The sequence below is a fragment of the Onychostoma macrolepis genome, chromosome 09 (genome assembly GCF_012432095.1).
Source record: "Onychostoma macrolepis isolate SWU-2019 chromosome 09, ASM1243209v1, whole genome shotgun sequence".
NCBI lineage: Eukaryota > Metazoa > Chordata > Actinopteri > Cypriniformes > Cyprinidae > Onychostoma > Onychostoma macrolepis.
Window position 1 is genome coordinate 6274908 of NC_081163.1, and position 17596 is coordinate 6292503.

At 36.5% G+C, this 17596-nt stretch overlaps 1 protein-coding gene across 2 annotated transcripts in view; it reads left to right on the top strand.

Annotated features, from left to right (window-relative positions):
- The first annotated feature begins 8248 nt into the window (after positions 1-8248).
- The window catches only part of hdac4 (histone deacetylase 4), a 255008-nt gene continuing 245660 nt past the window's right edge, over positions 8249-17596 (top strand). The window contains exon 1 of one of the 2 annotated variants that reach the window (XM_058787006.1): positions 8249-8829. The gene's annotated coding sequence lies outside the window, so the exon portion shown is untranslated. The remainder of the gene's footprint in view (positions 8830-17596) is intronic. The other variant, XM_058787010.1, reaches the window with a different exon arrangement.

Consider the following 17596-nt stretch of genomic DNA (forward strand, 5'->3'; position numbering starts at 1 on the left):
TATTTATTTTTCAGAATATTGATATGATTGATATATTGATATGACCAATGATAAACATTTTTAAAACAATAAAATTCTGGATGTTTGGAACTTAAAGGGAACACAAATAGTGTTTTCATAACTTCATTAGAAAGTTAGGAGAACATTCTTAGGACATTATTTTTTAGCTAAGATGTATCAAAAGTAACTTAATAAACTTTATTAAACATTTTATTCCAATTTTTTCCCTTTTACCTCGAAGACCGCATGCAACATCAGCATGAAAGCTTTTTGCTTGTTTTAGATTGAATCATTTGCATTTTTTCCAGAATGTTGATATAACAAAAAATAATAAAAAATTAATGGATCATTAATCTATCTTTAAATCTTGATGTTTGCAACAATCAGAAATAACATTTTAATACCTTCATGAGAACATTAGAAAAATAGAAAAACATTCTTAAAACATTATTGTTAGCTGGGATATCTCTTGCATCTTCATAAACCATTGCTGTTCAGTGCTCCCTCACACAAATAGACTGGAAAAAATTGAATTATGCAATTTATGTAAATGTGCTCTGACTTTTTTTAATGAGGCCAGTATTAGTCTGTTGCCTTTATCAGATGTCTAGCCCACAGCTTAATGTTGGGACAGTCCTGTTCACATCCTGTTAGGAGTGTCTGCACTAATTGGTTCCCTTATATAAGAGAAACCTGTGGGAGATGGGATTCGGTTTGTCAGATGTGTAGAACAAACAAACAGCAGAGCCCGGCACGCCACAGAAATAGCTGGCAACAAGCCGTCCCCGAGGAGCTTTCAGCACTGCCACCAGGAACAGCAGAGACGAGATGAAAGCTTGAAGAGATCCCTCGTCCAACATCAGAACGTGTTGATGGAACGCAGTGGTTGGGGATTCAGCCTCTCGTGCATTGCACACTGTTGAGGGCTTAATAGATGTCCGTTTCCAAAAGAATGGCTTCTCTTTTTGGGAATGGTTTAGAAGAGACAAAAACGCACTTCTTACATCCAGAGACGAAACGGCACAGAATGCACACTTCCTCTCTTGTGATGGTGGCTTTGCAAAGTCAACACACTTTGTAAAAATTTAATTAATATCTGTCTGTCTGTCTAGTAACCACCTAGCAATGTCTGAACATCTACTCAAAACAATCATCAGCTGCCTAGGAACCACTCATAACAACTGTCTATCTATCACTTTCATGATAACTTGTAATAATTTGTATGACTTTGTATCATATCAGTGTTTGACTTTTCCTCTACGTTTAGGTTTTGTACTTTCTTCTATTTAACCATCTTGTACAAATTCATATGACTTCTCATGTCTATCTCTGTATCTAGCAAAAACTTGGAAAATGCCTTCAAGACATAAACTTTCAGACAAGATTTTGTCAAGCCAGCATTCAAGGTTAGTCTGGATGAACTTTACCATTCTATTTATTACTGTCAGCTCATAGCTCATAGTGTATATGTCTATTTATGGTGAAATATTAAACTGTACCATAAAAACTTCCCCTCACCTGGGCTTTAACCACTTCCGATCTCTACAACTTACAAATAGACTGATCAATGAGCAACGGATGCTTACAGTCTGTCAGCTGAAACTATATGAATTCTTCCACAATGACCACAGTATAATGGGGTTTTATACGGACCCTGCAAAGCAGAGATAAATAGTATGGCACAGACAGCGGTTTATCAGCTCGTTCCACCCAGTGCATGCGTTTCCCTTGCAAACCCCCGCCCGCTGTCTCCGGTGACCTATGTGGTCAGACGCTAAAAGCCGTTGTTGTCTGTGATGTGGCTCCTCTGCATAACACTGACATTTACTGGATCAGAGATTCATCAGTCTGAAGCTCCCACATCCGGTGTTATTAATCGAGGGAATGTCAGAGCTTCTCCTCCGTGCTCAGGAGCGAGGTACATAATGTGCTGTACATGCTCGGAGTTCAGTCTCTCTGGTTAATTACAGTGACAAATGGCAGACGGGCCCCAAAAGTGCAGCGTGCAGTTAAAAAAGTGACAGGCTCATTTCTGAATGTAAACAAATTCCTGGATTCACTGTAATCTAATTACTACCTTGAGAGTTTGAGCACATAGTGCAGAAAACAGCAGAAACACTTTGAACTGACATTGCCGCAAGTTGGGGGAAAAATACAGCGTCATGATTTGTAATGTGTTTTGTAATGCGGTTTTATTCTTAAAGTTAACATTGATAATAATACGAATAGTTCTTGAGCAGACAGTCAGCATATTAGAATCATTTCTGAAGGATCATGCTACTGGAGTAATGATACTGAAAATTCAACTTTGCATCATAGGAATAAACGTGACCCTGGACCACAAAACCAGTCATAAGTGTCAAATTTTCTAAATGAAGATTTATACATCATCTGAAAGCTGAATAAATAACAATATTTGGCCGAGATACAACTATTTGAAAATCTGGAATCTAAGGGTGCAAAAAACTCAAAATATTGAGAAAACCACCTTTAAAGTTGTCCAAATGAAATACTTAGCAATGCATATTACTAATCAAAAATTAAGTTTTGATATATTTACAGTAGGAAATTTACAAAATATCTTCATGGAACATGATCTTTACTTGATATCCTAATGATTTTTGGCATAAAAGAAAAATAATCATTTTGACCCATACAATGTATTTTTGGCTATTGCTACAAATATACCCCAGTGACTTAAGACTGGTTTTGTGTTCCAGGGTCACAAATTACATTTTAAAATATATACAAATAGAAAATAGTTATTTTCATAATGTTTCAGAATATTGCTTGTCTTTGCTATATTTTTTATCAAATAAATGCAGCCTTGGTGAGCGTAGGAGACAGTGTTGCCAAGTTTGCAGTTTTCCCACGGAATTGGGCTACTTTAACGCTTTTGCCGTGGGTTGTTTTTCATGACCGCGGGTTGAAGCGACCCCCATAACGTGACATTTAGCCCCTGGAATGCGAATTTTACCAGGGGAATGTTTTACCCCTCAAAATGCGATTGGGCTAGGTTTGGTCTAGTTTTGAGTAACAATTGGGCAGGTTTTGTTGTGAAAACCTGGCAAACCTGATAAGAGACATTTCAAAACAACATTTCCCATTGCAAATGTAAATTTGCTAGACGGATGTGTTTGACTGTTGCACTCATGTCTCGTGTCTTTTACAGCGTCTTGCACGTTATGGCATTCTAAAAACATGGCGTAAGTTAAAAAAAGTTCAACTTTTTCTCCATTCCACTGCCTGTGTCTCTTTAAATTTTTCATTTCTTTTTTACTGTTTTTGAACTGAACACAAGCAAGATTATCAATGAATAACAGCTTTAAGTTTTTGGTAATTGTTGGTTGCAAAAGACTTGGAATATAGTGCACAAGTTGTATTGACTATTTTCAGAATACTGTGGTGTTGCGTTTTGTCATTTTTGGAGCTTGAAAGTCGCAGTCACAATGATTTGTCGTTGTGTGGAAAATAACCGTTTGGACTGCTGTAGCATTTAATGGAAGAAATTATGGGGACAGAACAACATGGAGAGTAAATGATGACAAAGTTCATTTTTGGTTGAACTATTCCTTTAAACTGCACAAGAAATGCTTTGTTCACACAATGGCCTTTGTAATATTTTCTTTTGCATTAATACCACAGAAATGAAGCTCTATGCCGATGGCACCGCTAGACACTGGAGTGACCGCAGTAAGTGTTTCCAAACCTCAGTTATGCTGCTCAACATTAGCTACCTCAAGGCATCTTGAACAGTTAAAAGTGCCGTTAATGGAGAGACGCAGATCCAGCAGATGACTTTAGTGGATCAAAAACCTCCATAAGACTCGGTGTGTGTTTTCCCTCCATCAACAGAAAAGTGCACGGCTGATTGTCATCACAGAAGCATCTGGCTGGCTTTATCAGTAGAAGGATTCTGTTTTTATCAGTTTGCTGCAGAATGTTTTCTTCTGTGGTCAAGTGTGATTGCAGTTTTTCTGATGAAGAACAGAGAAAAGATGAAAAGAAGAAAGTCATAAAGAAGTGAAAAATAACTCCTATCATAACAACAGCACAGTGCTTTTTCCTCTTGGCATCTAATTGAGCTAATTTGCCCTCTTGTTTTTGTTTTCATGTTCAGCTTTTGAAGCTTGACAACTCTGTAGACAGTAATTAGGTTAGTTACATTTGCTTGGAAGTGATAATTATTGTCACCAAGCCAGGTGTAATGGCTTGAAATTCTGTTGCTAAACACAGGACACTCATGCGCAAACTGCAGCAGATCATTCTGCCAAACAGCACGCTCTGAACACAAGTGTTACCGCCACAGGAATAACACAATCTGCATATTTTATTACTATTATCTAGTGCTAGTACTACCATCTAGTACTATTTATAGTAATAGGCATTTTACATTAACAGGGTACAAAATAGGGCCTGAAATTAATAACAACAATATGAAATATAGGCTATATGGTTTTAAGTACACGAAAATAAAAGAAATATTAAAATGGGTACAACAGAGTGCAAAATATTGTGTGTATTTGTGCTTTATAAATAAAATGAAAATAGGCCTGAAAACAATATATATTATTTATTTATTTATTAAAAGGTGTTCATAAACATTAAGTAGACAATATATATGTGACCCTGGACTACAAAACCAGTCTTAAGTCGCTGGGGTATATTTGTAGCAATAGCCAAAAATACATTGTATGGGTCAAAATTGTTGATTTTTCTTTTATGCCAAAAATCATTAGGACATTAAGTAAAGACCATGTTCCATGAAGATATTTTGTAAATTTCTTACCGTAAATGTATCAAAACCTAATTTTTGATTAGTAATTTGCATTGCTAAGAACTTCATTTGGACAACTTTAAAGGCGTTTTTTTCTCAATATTTAGATTTTTTTTGCACCCTCAGATTCCAGATTTTCAAATAGTTGTATCTCAGCCAAATATTGTCCAATCCTAACAAACCATACATCAATGGAAAGCTTCTTTATTCAGCCACTTAAGACTGGTTTTGTCGTCCAGGGTCACACACACACACACATACATATATATATATATACAGTGAGGAAAATAAGTATTTGAACACCCTGCTATTTTGCAAGTTCTCCCACTTAGAAATCATGGAGGGTCTGAAATTGTCATCGAGGTGCATGTCCACTGTGAGAGACATAATCTAAAAAAAAATCCAGAAATCACAATGTATGATTTTTAACTATTTATTTGTATTATACAGCTGCAAATAAGTATTTGAACACCTGAGAAAATCAATGTTAATATTTGGTACAGTAGCCTTTGTTTGCAATTACAGAGGTCAAACATTTCCTGTAGTTTTTCACCAGGTTTGCACACACTGCAGGAGGGATTTTGGCCCACTCCTCCACACAGATCTTCTCTAGATCATCAGGTTTCTGGCCTGTCGCTGAGAAACACGGAGTTTGAGCTCCTCCAAAGATTCTCTATTGGGTTTAGGTCTGAGACTGGCTAGGCCACGCCAGAACCTTGATATGCTTCTTACAGAGCCACTCCTTGGTTATCCTGGCTGTGTGCTTCGGTCATTGTCATGTTGGAAGACCCAGCCTCGACCCATCTTCAATGCTCTAACTGAGGGAAGGAGGTTGTTCCCCAAAATCTCGCAATACATGGCCCCGGTCATCCTCTCCTTAATACAGTGCAGTCGCCTGTCCCATGTGCAGAAAAACACCCCAAAGCATGATGCTACCACCCCATGCTTCACAGTAGGGATGGTGTTCTTGGGATGGTACTCATCATTCTTCTTCCTCCAAACACGTTTAGTGGAATTATGACCAAAAGTTCTATTTTGGTCTCATCTGACCACATGACTTTCTCCCATGACTCCTCTGGATCATCCAAATGGTCATTGGCAAACTTAAGTCGGGCCTGGACATGTGCTGGTTTAAGCAGGGGAACCTTCCATGCCATGCATGATTTCAAACCATGACGTCTTAGTGTATTACCAACAGTAACCTTGGAAACGGTGGTCCCAGCTCTTTTCAGGTCATTGACCAGCTCCTCCCGTGTAGTTCTGGGCTGATTTCTCACCTTTCTTAGGATCATTGAGACCCCACGAGGTGAGATCTTGCATGGAGCCCCAGTCCGAGGGAGATTGACAGTCATGTTTAGCTTCTTCCATTTTCTAATGATTGCTCCAACAGTGGACCTTTTTCACCAAGCTGCTTGGCAATTTCCCGTAGCCCTTTCCAGCCTTGTGGAGGTGTACAATTTTGTCTCTAGTGTCTTTGGACAGCTCTTTGGTCTTGGCCATGTTAGTAGTTGGATTCTTACTGATTGTATGGGGTGGACAGGTGTCTTTATGCAGCTAACGACCTCAAACAGGTGCATCTAATTTAGGATAATAAATGGAGTGGAGGTGGACATTTTAAAGGCAGACTAACAGGTCTTTGAGGGTCAGAATTCTAGCTGATAGACAGGTGTTCAAATACTTATTTGCAGCTGTATCATACAAATAAATAGTTAAAAAATCATACATTGTGATTTCTGGATTTTTTTTTTTAGATTATGTCTCTCACAGTGGACATGCACCTACGATGACAATTTCAGACCCCTCCATGATTTCTAAGTGGGAGAACTTGCAAAATAGCAGGGTGTTCAAATACTTATTTTCCTCACTGTATGTAAAGTGCCAATAAACAGTGTGTATTCAAGAGGTAAGGGAAATCTGTGATTTAAAAACTAAGGTAAATGTCTTTAGTGTTGTTTAGTGGTGCATGTGCCTATTTAGAGCTTGGCAGATGTGGTCACTATAAATCGTCATTGAATATAAAAAAGATGTGTAAAAATGTGTCCTATTGTGTTCCATAGGGGAAAAAAAGCATGTATACGTGAGGATTAGGACACAAAAGGCCCACTTGCTTGGCATCATGTAAAATACAAGACAATCTAAATGATCAGTGGATCTCTGTACTGAATGAAACTCTATAGTCCTCTGAGTATTAGACGGGGCAACCTGAGAAACAGCGGCCACCACAACATCGCTTTACATTCACATGACGGTCAAGCACTATCAGGCACATTCAGCTGAGAACAGATGTGTGTGTGTGTAAGAGAGAAAGAAAGAGAGATTTCACATATAAGTGTATAGCATGTATTAAATAGTTTGACTGTTGACCTAGGCCTATTAAGATGTTATGTTTGGTGATCTTTATACAATTTCAATAATTCAGCCAAAAATAGTAAAATTAATACTACAAAAAGTAGTATTCATGCAACATAAAAATGTGAAAACCGTGCAAGCCATTAATAGAGATTTATTTGTTTGCGCAAGCTGCATTTGTATATAAATTTCCATTATTTTTTAAAGACAGTAATAATTCCCATGACTTTTCCAGCGTCCAATTTCATCAAACCTTTTAAAGGGATAGTTCACCCAAAAATCATCATTTACTTACCCTCAAGTAGTTCCAAACCTGTGTGAATGTCTTTGTTCAGCTGAACACAAAGGAAGATATTCTGAAGAATGTAGGAAACGGAGCAGTTCTGGGGCACCATTGACTTCCATAGTATTTTTTTCCCTTCTATGGAAGTCAATGGTGCCCCAAAACAGCCTGGTTACATACTTTCTTCAAAATATCTTATTTTGTGTTTGGCAGAACAAAGAAATTCATAAATGATGAAAATGAGTAAATGATGACAGAATTTTCATTTTTGGTTGAACTATCCCTTTAAGGAACCCCTTAATAATTGATTGCAAGTCTGGAAATCATAATTTTAAAATTCTTAAATTATTTCCAGGTGTTGCAAGATAATAGGCTAGCTAGGCCTAGGCACCCAGTACAATTCAAAGAACAAATCTTTGTTTTTATATTTATCCTATGTTTGTGTATTAACAATAAAGGTTATTTCATGTTTATTTTACGCTGCGGCTAACATGCAGTGAATTTATTGAATTTACAGGGCGGGACATAACCTACTACAGCCACAAGTGTAGTTAGATTACCGAACCAATGACTCTTAAGAATCGGTTCATTTTAGTGAATCAAAAACATACAGCATCAACAGTATGGTTCGATTCTTGAAAAAAGTGACTCTTATGAGTCGATTCTTTTTAGTGAATCAAAAACGAACGACTCCACCACCGACTGCCGAACGAACATGTTCTTTTTAGTGAATGAAAAAACACAAATCAGCTTGATGTTCCTGAATGAATTTAATCCATTTACCGAGTAATTATTGTCGTCATGTTCGATTCAAAATAACCAATTGCTAGGCTACATTTAAGGTTCGTGAATTCAGATGAATGGTTGTTGATACGTGTGTAGTTAAAGATACACAATATGAGTTTGTTGTAGTAGACTATCTAAATGAAATATCATAGGTTTGTTTTTTAACATTATAGTTAGGACCAATTATTGTATTTATGTCGCCTTCTGTCACGACGTCCATTTTGAAATAATTAGCTAAATTAAATTGATTTCCTATTTGTTATATCTGATACATATTGAAATCGGTAATGATCTATAAGCTAATACTAACACTGCAATAAGGGCTGCAATAGGCCTATAAAAGAACTCCATTTCTTAATTCAAATAGTTGTTCCTCAAAAGAACCGTTAGTGGCACTGTTAAGGAATCGGAATCGTTCAGTTCTTCCCATCCCAAGTGAGAACATGAAGACGGCGGGCTCGACTAACTGTGAGCGCCCGCCTCTGGAGGACATGCGCCGGGGACTCGACACGTGATCCGCTCGCCACAATCCAGTATGGCGGAATCCGTCGGCGAGTGGATCCGTCGTTGGCGCGCTCTCCAACGGGAATAAAGTCCGGTGCGTTGCGTCCGATCGCGGCGGAGCTGCGGAGAGGTGAGCGACGCTTCGCATGCGTTCTCCAGTGATTTTATCCTTAAATGCACTGATCGCTTCAGCAAGAGAAAGAAACTTGTGGGCGATCAGATGAAACAATCAAAACAGTGTGTATGTATGTATATATGTGTGTGTGTGTGTTGAATCGTAACTCTCGTCTCGGAGTAGTTGTGTCACGTTTCATTTTATGCGTTTTCTTCATACCTGTAGGTTATGGAGAATCATAAAGATAGATTTTTTTAATAAGCTAACACATTTTAGGTTATAATCAAGGCATTTTGGGCTTGACTATGTAATGGTAATTCCATAAAATGTGCACTTTTATCATTTTGAAAATTTGATTCTAAAGTGATATTTTAAAAGATTTGAACGTTCTGTCAGTAAAAGAATGTTTTAAATGTTATTAAAATCATGATAAACTACAGCTTGTTAACATAATATGTGTATACATTTGTATATGAGAATGAGAGAGAGAGAGTGTGTTGACACTGTAGCAGTCCTTTGGAAACAGTTTGACATGGTGACAGGGTCAACTATGATCAGTATGTCGGTTTTCATTACCAGTGTCATTTTTTTATTTATTTTTCTACACATTTTCATGAGACGTTTTAGGATTTGGTAGTTTTGTGCACTTTAAATGATTCAAACAACTGATTAATTTGTACAGTATTAGATAAACACATGTTACATTGTTGCAACTTCTGGTTGAACATTATATAATATACATGTTACCTGTAGAGTTCCAACAAATAAACAGCGTGTGTTCTGTTCTGTGAGTGGAAGTTCTGATCCCACATACACGTGATACTTGTGTCATTTAAATGGGCCATTTCACCCCAAAATGAAAATTTGCTGAACATTTTCTCACCCTCAGGCTTTCCAACATGTAGATGAGTTTTTTTCTCATGTGAGCAAATTTTGAGAAATTTAGCATCACTTGCTCACCAGTGGATCCTCTGCAGTGAATGGGTGCCGTCAGAATGAGAGTCCAAACAGCTGATAAAAACATCACAATAATCCACACCACTCCAGTCCATCAGTTAACATCTTGTAAAGCAAAAAGCTGCATGTTTGTAATAAACAAATTCAACATTAAGGTAGGAACCATGGAAGTTGTTCTAGTTAAAATACAAATCCATAATCCACAATATTGCTTTCTCCAATTAAAAAGTCTTGTCTTAAACAGGGGAGAAATATGCACAGATCAAGCACCATTTACGAGTGAAAACAATCCAAACCAGTTCTAAACAAACATGTCTGTGGATTTTGATGTGAGAGGAAAACAGGACCGGAGGAAGTGTTATTATAGATTAAGGACATACATTAATTAATGGTTTAAAATGCCTTTATGATGAATTTGTTTATTACAAACATGCAGCTTTTCACTTCACAAAATGTTAAATGATGGACTGAACACACATTGTAGATTATTGTGACATTTTTATCAGTAGTTTGGACTCTCATTCTGACGGCACCCATTCACTCCATTGGTGAGCATTTGATGTAATGCTAACTTTTAGGGATGCACCGATACTACTTTTTCCAATACTCTCCCGATACTTTTATTTTTGGTACTTGCCAATACCGATATTTTCATTGCATTTGTAAATTTTTTAAATATTGGATAAAGAAACCAAAAGAGTAAGTATAATGTTAATTGGTTAACTTCATTTATCAAATACATACAGTCAAACCAAAATTTATTCAGACACCTTCAACATTTCTCACATTATCACAGTTTATTCGCTATAGTTTATGGTAATAAAATATGACAAGAACTCAGAGTTAAACTGTGTGAGAACAAATTCAGCTTGATAATGTCAGATAACTTTGATAGAAAGGTATGTAATGGAATACAATCAACCAAAATTATTCAGACAGCTGTTAGTATGACAATATTTACACAACTATCAGTACTTTGTCGGGCAACCCTTAGCCTTAATGACAGCCTGTAGTCTCCTAGCATGCTGTCAACCAGGTTCACGCAAACATGAACTTCAGTTTTTCCCAGACTCAGTCTTGGTTCCAAATTTGTATCAATTTTATTGGTAGTCAACTGTATAAAGAATTTTTGGATATAATATGTCAAAGTTTATTTTGCTGTCCTCAATTACATAAATGAACTATAGTGTCCTGCGCAAAAACTACAAGTAAAAAATATAAAAAATTATATTTGGTCTCTGAATAATTTTTGGTTTGACTGTATATCCTTTGGTTATTTTCACACTTAATTATGCACATTAAAATGTATTTTACAAGTTTTTGTTACTTTCACTGTTATTTTTTTTTTGCTCTATGGTACATCATCTTTAATTTAATAGCATTAGAGCTGCTCCATTGCATCGGCTTATACTGTAATCACGCGTTTTGCTGTAATAATGCAGGGAACCACTCATTATAAATCTCCTAATTGTGATATTTTCAGAAATAAAAGTCGTGTTTTTCTTTTCATCTGAAACATGCTGCGATTTATATTCTAAAGCCACTCGTATAATGCAGAAACTCTCATGAAGCAAGTAAAACGCGCAACATGCACACGTATTTGTACTGGTGAAAGGGGCAATTACAGCCTAGCGCATTTCACACAGGCTGCTAGTTTCACTTTCGCCAAGTCATGTATGCTTAAGGTTGAAAATAAATGATGTTTATAGTGAATGCCCCTATAAATTGTCTTATATTTACGATTTAGTTTTAATCCAAATGATGCGTGCTATGTGAGCAAACATCAATAAAGATCACACAACAGAAGTGCGCGCGCTCTCTCTCTCTCTCTCCCTCCCTACCGTTAAGTAACCTGTGCATTGTTTTGCTTTCTTGTTTTTGACACATCCGACTGAACTACAAACTTTCCAGTGATGTCTGTGAGAAAGGGATATTCATTCGACAAGCTCGCGCATCTGCGCCAGCGTGCGCTTAATTCACTCAGCGCTTTGCTTTTCAGTTCGTGCACATCAGCTATAAAGGCATACTGAATGTTTAACATTATTCATTGCATACATCTGCTTCGTAGACATCCTTAATCTCTAATAACTCCATTCTGCTGCCTGTTGTTCTGTTGTCCTGTTTCTTTGTCTGAATATGGCACTTATCACATGCTGTGTGGTATCAGCGTTTGGTATCGGGGCATTTGAACGAGTACGAGTACTAGTACAGGAGCTCAGTATCGGGCCCGATAACTATATCATTATCGGTATTGGTGCATCCCTACTAAATTTCTCCAAATCTGTTCTGGGGCCTGTACCATGATGGTGGCTGAACAAACTCAGGGTTACAGGATTAGTTTGAGTTGATAAAACCAAACCAGTCCAATTCGGTTTCGTTGGTACCATGAAGCTGATCATCAACTTTATCTGTCAACTCAGGACAGTTCTGAAGACAGTTTGTCTTCAGAACACAATTTAATATATTTTAGATGAAAACCGGGAGGAAAAGCCTCCCGGTTTTCATCTAAATTATATTAAATTGTGTTCTGAAGACGAATGAAGCTTTTACGGGTTTGGAACGACATGGGGGTAAGTAATTAATGACAAAATTTTCATTTTGGGGCAGAGTATCCCTTTAATGGAGCATGTGCACATTAAAGTGTGACATCAGTAATGAGCAGCCAATCACATGCCTTAAAACTATGTTTCACTTCTTGTGAGAGAGTCTGTGCGTAGATTAAAAGATTGAACAATATGAAGAATTTAAATACATTTACACAGCACGATCATGAAACGATCTATCCATGAAAGAGGAAAACTTAAAGAAAACATCTTACCATATGTGCAAGTAAAAGTAAAAACTTTGATACATTGATTGATTGAACTTCGAACTGGAATCATGGCGGAATATCCGGTGATGTCCACTTCGCAGGGCACTTGCGGTCGAATAGAAGAAACGTCACACGTGATAAGAGATACATATGAAATGTGCAGAGTGGGGGGCGCGAGAACCACTAATGTAGCCTATTGTAGTAAATTTTTCTCTGGTATTCTGGTCTGTGAGCCTATGTGCATGCATGGGGGCGTGGCTTTAGATGGCGATTGCAGGGAGGGTGGGACGTTCGCTTTCAGTGCTATCAGGCTAAAGTTAGCATTTTCCAAGATCTCCTACTGCACCTTTAATTAGAGAATGTTAGAAAATTTTATTTTCGTGAGATTAAAAGTTGTTAGGGCGTATTACGTTAGGGTTAAATGTAGTTTTTGTGTCTTGTCTTGATGTAAACAATCAAACAGAACATGAGGGTTGACAAGTTGCCTCGGCTGTTTTTATGTTCTGAGCTGAGTCATGACGACTGTGTTGTCCGCTGGTGGTTATATCATGCTGTCGGTCTGGGCAGCTGTCACACATAGCTGGTGGTTGAAGCTTTAACATGTGGCATCATGCATAGGCATATAAATCCAGGCTTTAATCACAGCCTGTAGGAAGCTCGCTCGTCTTTCCACATTCCGTTTCTCAAGGACCGGCGCTCAGACCTTGTAAATTCCAGGCCCCACAGGAAGAAGGTCAAAGCAGCTTTCTGAGAACTTGGCAGCAGAGAGTTAATCCAGTCTTGCACGACCCCTGTTGTGCACTTTTTGACTTCTGCGAACAAACAAAAAAAATAATGTACACACCATGTTTGGGGTTTTGTGTTGTTTTATATAGCACTTTTTAACTTTTTTTTTTTTTTTTTCTTCATGTCAAGGGTCTCATTTCACCCCAGGAATGAATGAAAGAAATTATCAATATTATACTGTTTAACGAAAATGAAGCTTTTTAAAAGTCTGTTAAGATTTTCTGCTTTGTGACATAAGTTTGATGCAAATGTTACATTTACATTTAGTCATTTAGCAGACGCTTTTATCGAAAGCAACTTACAAATGAGGACAATGGAAGCAATCAAAATTAACAAAAGAGCAATGATATGCATGTGCTATAACAAGTCTCAGTTAGCCTAATGCAGTACAAGTAGCTATTTTTTTCCCCCGTTATATAATAAATAAAAAGAAAACAGATAGAATACAAAAAGAATCGAGAAGCTAGTGTTAGTTTTTTTTTTTGTGTGTTAGTCTAAAGGTCTAGTCTTTTTTTTGAAGAATAGAATTAGAATAGAGAGCTAGAGTTAGAGGGTCAAATAAAGATGGAAGATACGTGTTTTTAGCCGATTCTTGAAGATGGACTCAGCTGCTCGGATTGAATATAATGTAATGCTATTTTCCCCTCAGCTCTCATGGTAAAAAAAAATTCATACATTCTCATTACTGTAATGCAAAAAAAAAAAATGTGATGGCTTTATATTTGCTGACTCAAATCAAATCATTCTATTACACTGACTGGTGATAATCTGATGAAAATCATTATTCAGAATCAGGTCTACAAAAAATGTCCAAATGCATGATGACAATTAGATTTTATGGTTGGATTAAAAAAAAACTTATAGTAAAAAGCTAAATGCAAAAGCATGTACAAATGCAAAAAAGCGATGGTCCTAAAAATGATAGATTAAAGAGTGTTTTTGTATTTTCAAATATAAGTTCTTTCTTTCTTTTTTTTTCTTTTTTGGATTTTTGGGTAAAGTGTGAATGTTCAGAAGTTTGGAGTTTTTTTTTTTTAAAGAAATGTATACTTTTATCCATCAAGGATGTGTTGTTACAATACAATACAATGCAACATACACAAATAAATAAATGCTGTTCTTTTGAACTTTCTATTCATATAAGAATTCAATATCATGGTAACTGCAAACATATTAAGCAGACTATTTTCAACATTGATAATAACAGGAAATGTTTCTTGGGCCTATTATAATAATTTCTGAAGGATCATGTGACACTAATGATGCTGAAAATTCAGCTTTTCTGTCACAGGAATAAATTACATTATGAGATATATTCAAATAAAAACATTTATTTTAAATAGTAATAATGTTTTACAGTATTACTGTTTTTACTGTATTTTTAATCAAATAAATGCAGCCTTGGTGAGCAAAACTTACAGACCCCAAACTTTTGAACGGTACTGTGTGTTTTATCTATGCTTCTATTAATGGCTTGACGTTTAGTTTGCACCTCTGTTCTTGTGCTAACAGTTTAGTTGTAGGCTTGCCATACTGATTGATATTCTAGTCAACCTATGGTGACTCGTCTATGATTGAGTAATTAATTATACAACATCTCTTCCCCTTGAAACGCATACAGCATCATTTATCCTATCTGTGTTTCTCTGTCCACAGATCCAGTCTGTGTGACTTGGCAAAGTAGCATTCTGAGTAACGACAGCGCTTAGTGAATGTGACTAAATGGCAATGTTTAGGCCCTCGCTTTATATAGTCTCAAATAACAATTTAAATCAGTTTGAGACCCTCGCTAATCAATTCTACTCCTTAGGGTACATAATTAACAGTGCTGGATGACTCATGGAGATTGGCAGATTGCACCGTTTGCCGCATCTGTGGCTGAAGAGGAAAGAGAGGGAGAATTTGGCTCTAGCCGCTCTTACACGATGCTTAGTGAGGAAAAGCGATAACAGGAGACGGGGCGTAACTGTAGGTGGTAAATGCGGCTGGACCGATGACAAGTATGACTGGCGATCCGTAGAAAGGTTGTCCCCTAACTGGAAAATTGGATGTTTGTCACAAGCAGTGTTATTTAGAGGATTGTCTTAATGTCCCTGAGGCCTTGTGTTGTCTGCTGTGTCTCTGGATACTTAACTCCTTAAAGGATTAGTTCACACAGAAATGAATATTTTGTCATTATGTATACACCCTTGTGTTTTTCCAAACCTCTGTGATTTAGTTTTTCTGTGGAGTGCTAAAGTAGATATTTATAACAATGTGCAACTCCTCTTTTCCATACTGTGAATGGTGACCATGACTGACAAGCAACAGTTCAGTGAATGACTTAAATTCTGTCTGTTCCTCACGCAATGTGTTCATGTGCCTGGAATATAGTGCAAGGTTGATTTGGACTGCTATTATGCTGCTTTTGTTGTCCTTTTTGGTCCTTTTTTGGGCCCCTTGTCCCCATTCACTTTTATTATATGGAAGAAACATCCTGCTCAATCCCCAATAAATTATTATTATTATAGTCATATTGATTTAGTCATTTTGGCCAAATTTTTATTTTATGATAATTATTTAAAAATTGCAATCCCTTTTTTTTTTTTTTTTTCGTCAGTAAAATCACACTTAGTTTTTTGTCCCCAAATCATGCAGCCATATACGATACTTTTTTATGGTGTTGTTTTGTCTTTTTGGAGAATTACAGCAACCATCACTTGCAGAGCAATAAGAATATGCTTCAAATCTGAATTTGTTTATGCTTAACAGAAAATAGAAATTTGTATGGGTTTGGAACGACACAAGGATGAGTAAATAATGACAGACTTTTGATTTTTGGATATTAGAATGAGTGGTTTGAATGCTGTCGCCTCAGTGTGGATTCATTTAGTGTCTGTGTCACTTTTGGTTTGCTTAAGTGCCTGTTTGGTTTTTCATTGTGCTCTGGCAGAACTTGGCGTGGCTTGGGTTCATTTGGCAATCCATGTTTGTCCGAAACCCAAGATTGCAATAATGAAAAGCTTGTCTGTTTATATGATGAGTTTAATGAAAACTGAGTGTTTGTGGGCAGCACATCATTCAAGGTGATATGAACCTCATTGTCACCTAACAGAGACCCTTCTGGCTTTTGTCAGCTCATGAAACTGTTATAACGCTCCGCTGGCTGACAGACCGAGCGGAGGATGCAGAAGGCAGACAACAGCTGAGGGAAAGTGAATGACCGCGGTGAGAGAGTGAGCGATGATTGTTTTGCCCCTCATAAAGTCCAGGCAGGCACACAGTCACAAGGCTCATTTCCTGCTCTCTGTTTATCTGAAAACACACAGGCCTGTATGGAAATGGAGATGTTGAATTCTTGCTGCTCAACTGATGCTCACTGGACTGTTTAAAGGCATAGTTCACCTTAAAACAAAAACTTGTTTTAAACCTGTATGAGTTTCTGCGTTGTACTTTATTTATTTATTTTTTTGCAGAAGGTGAATTTCTTCTAGCAATTCATTGTGACCATCGCTGTCAAGCTCCAAGATAGAATAGTTAAACATTGTTAGAGGGGTAGTTCACCCAAAAAATGACAAATTATCATTTACTCACTGTCATTCTAAATCCAAAACTATACTTTTATTTCTTTTGTGAAACATGACAGAAGATATGCAGTTTAAGTCATGCAGTTGGAACTGTGATACCCAACATTCTTCAAAATATCATTTTTTTGTGTTCTGCAGAAAAAAGAACGAGTAAAGGATCTACAAATTCTCATTTATGGCAGCATAAAGTAGTAGTGCATAAATCTCATATATCTCTTAAATCTAATTTATAGTTGCATTAAAGTACAAAAAAATCTCAATTTCTCAAAAGTCTCAATTTAGTATTTTAGTACTATTTGATTTTTTTTTTTTTTTTTTTTTTTTAATTTTGAATTGGCTCTTGATTTTATATTTTCATTTTATTTTTTGTTCTAATTTGTAATATTATGCTTTGATATTGTTTAATGTATTTATTTTTTTTAATCGTTTTTGTTTCTTGTTTTTAATTTTTACTGTTTAGGTTTATTTTTATTTGAGTTTTAATTTATTCATTTCCAGTTAGTAATTTTGATGCTTCAACTTTTTGATTTAATTTTTCTAAATTTCATTTAGCAGTTTACGTTTTGCATCTAATATTTGTGTTTTACTTTATTGCAGCTTCATTTCATTGAACAAAGATGAGATTTTAATAGTTTTAGTATTCAATACTAATAACCCTAAT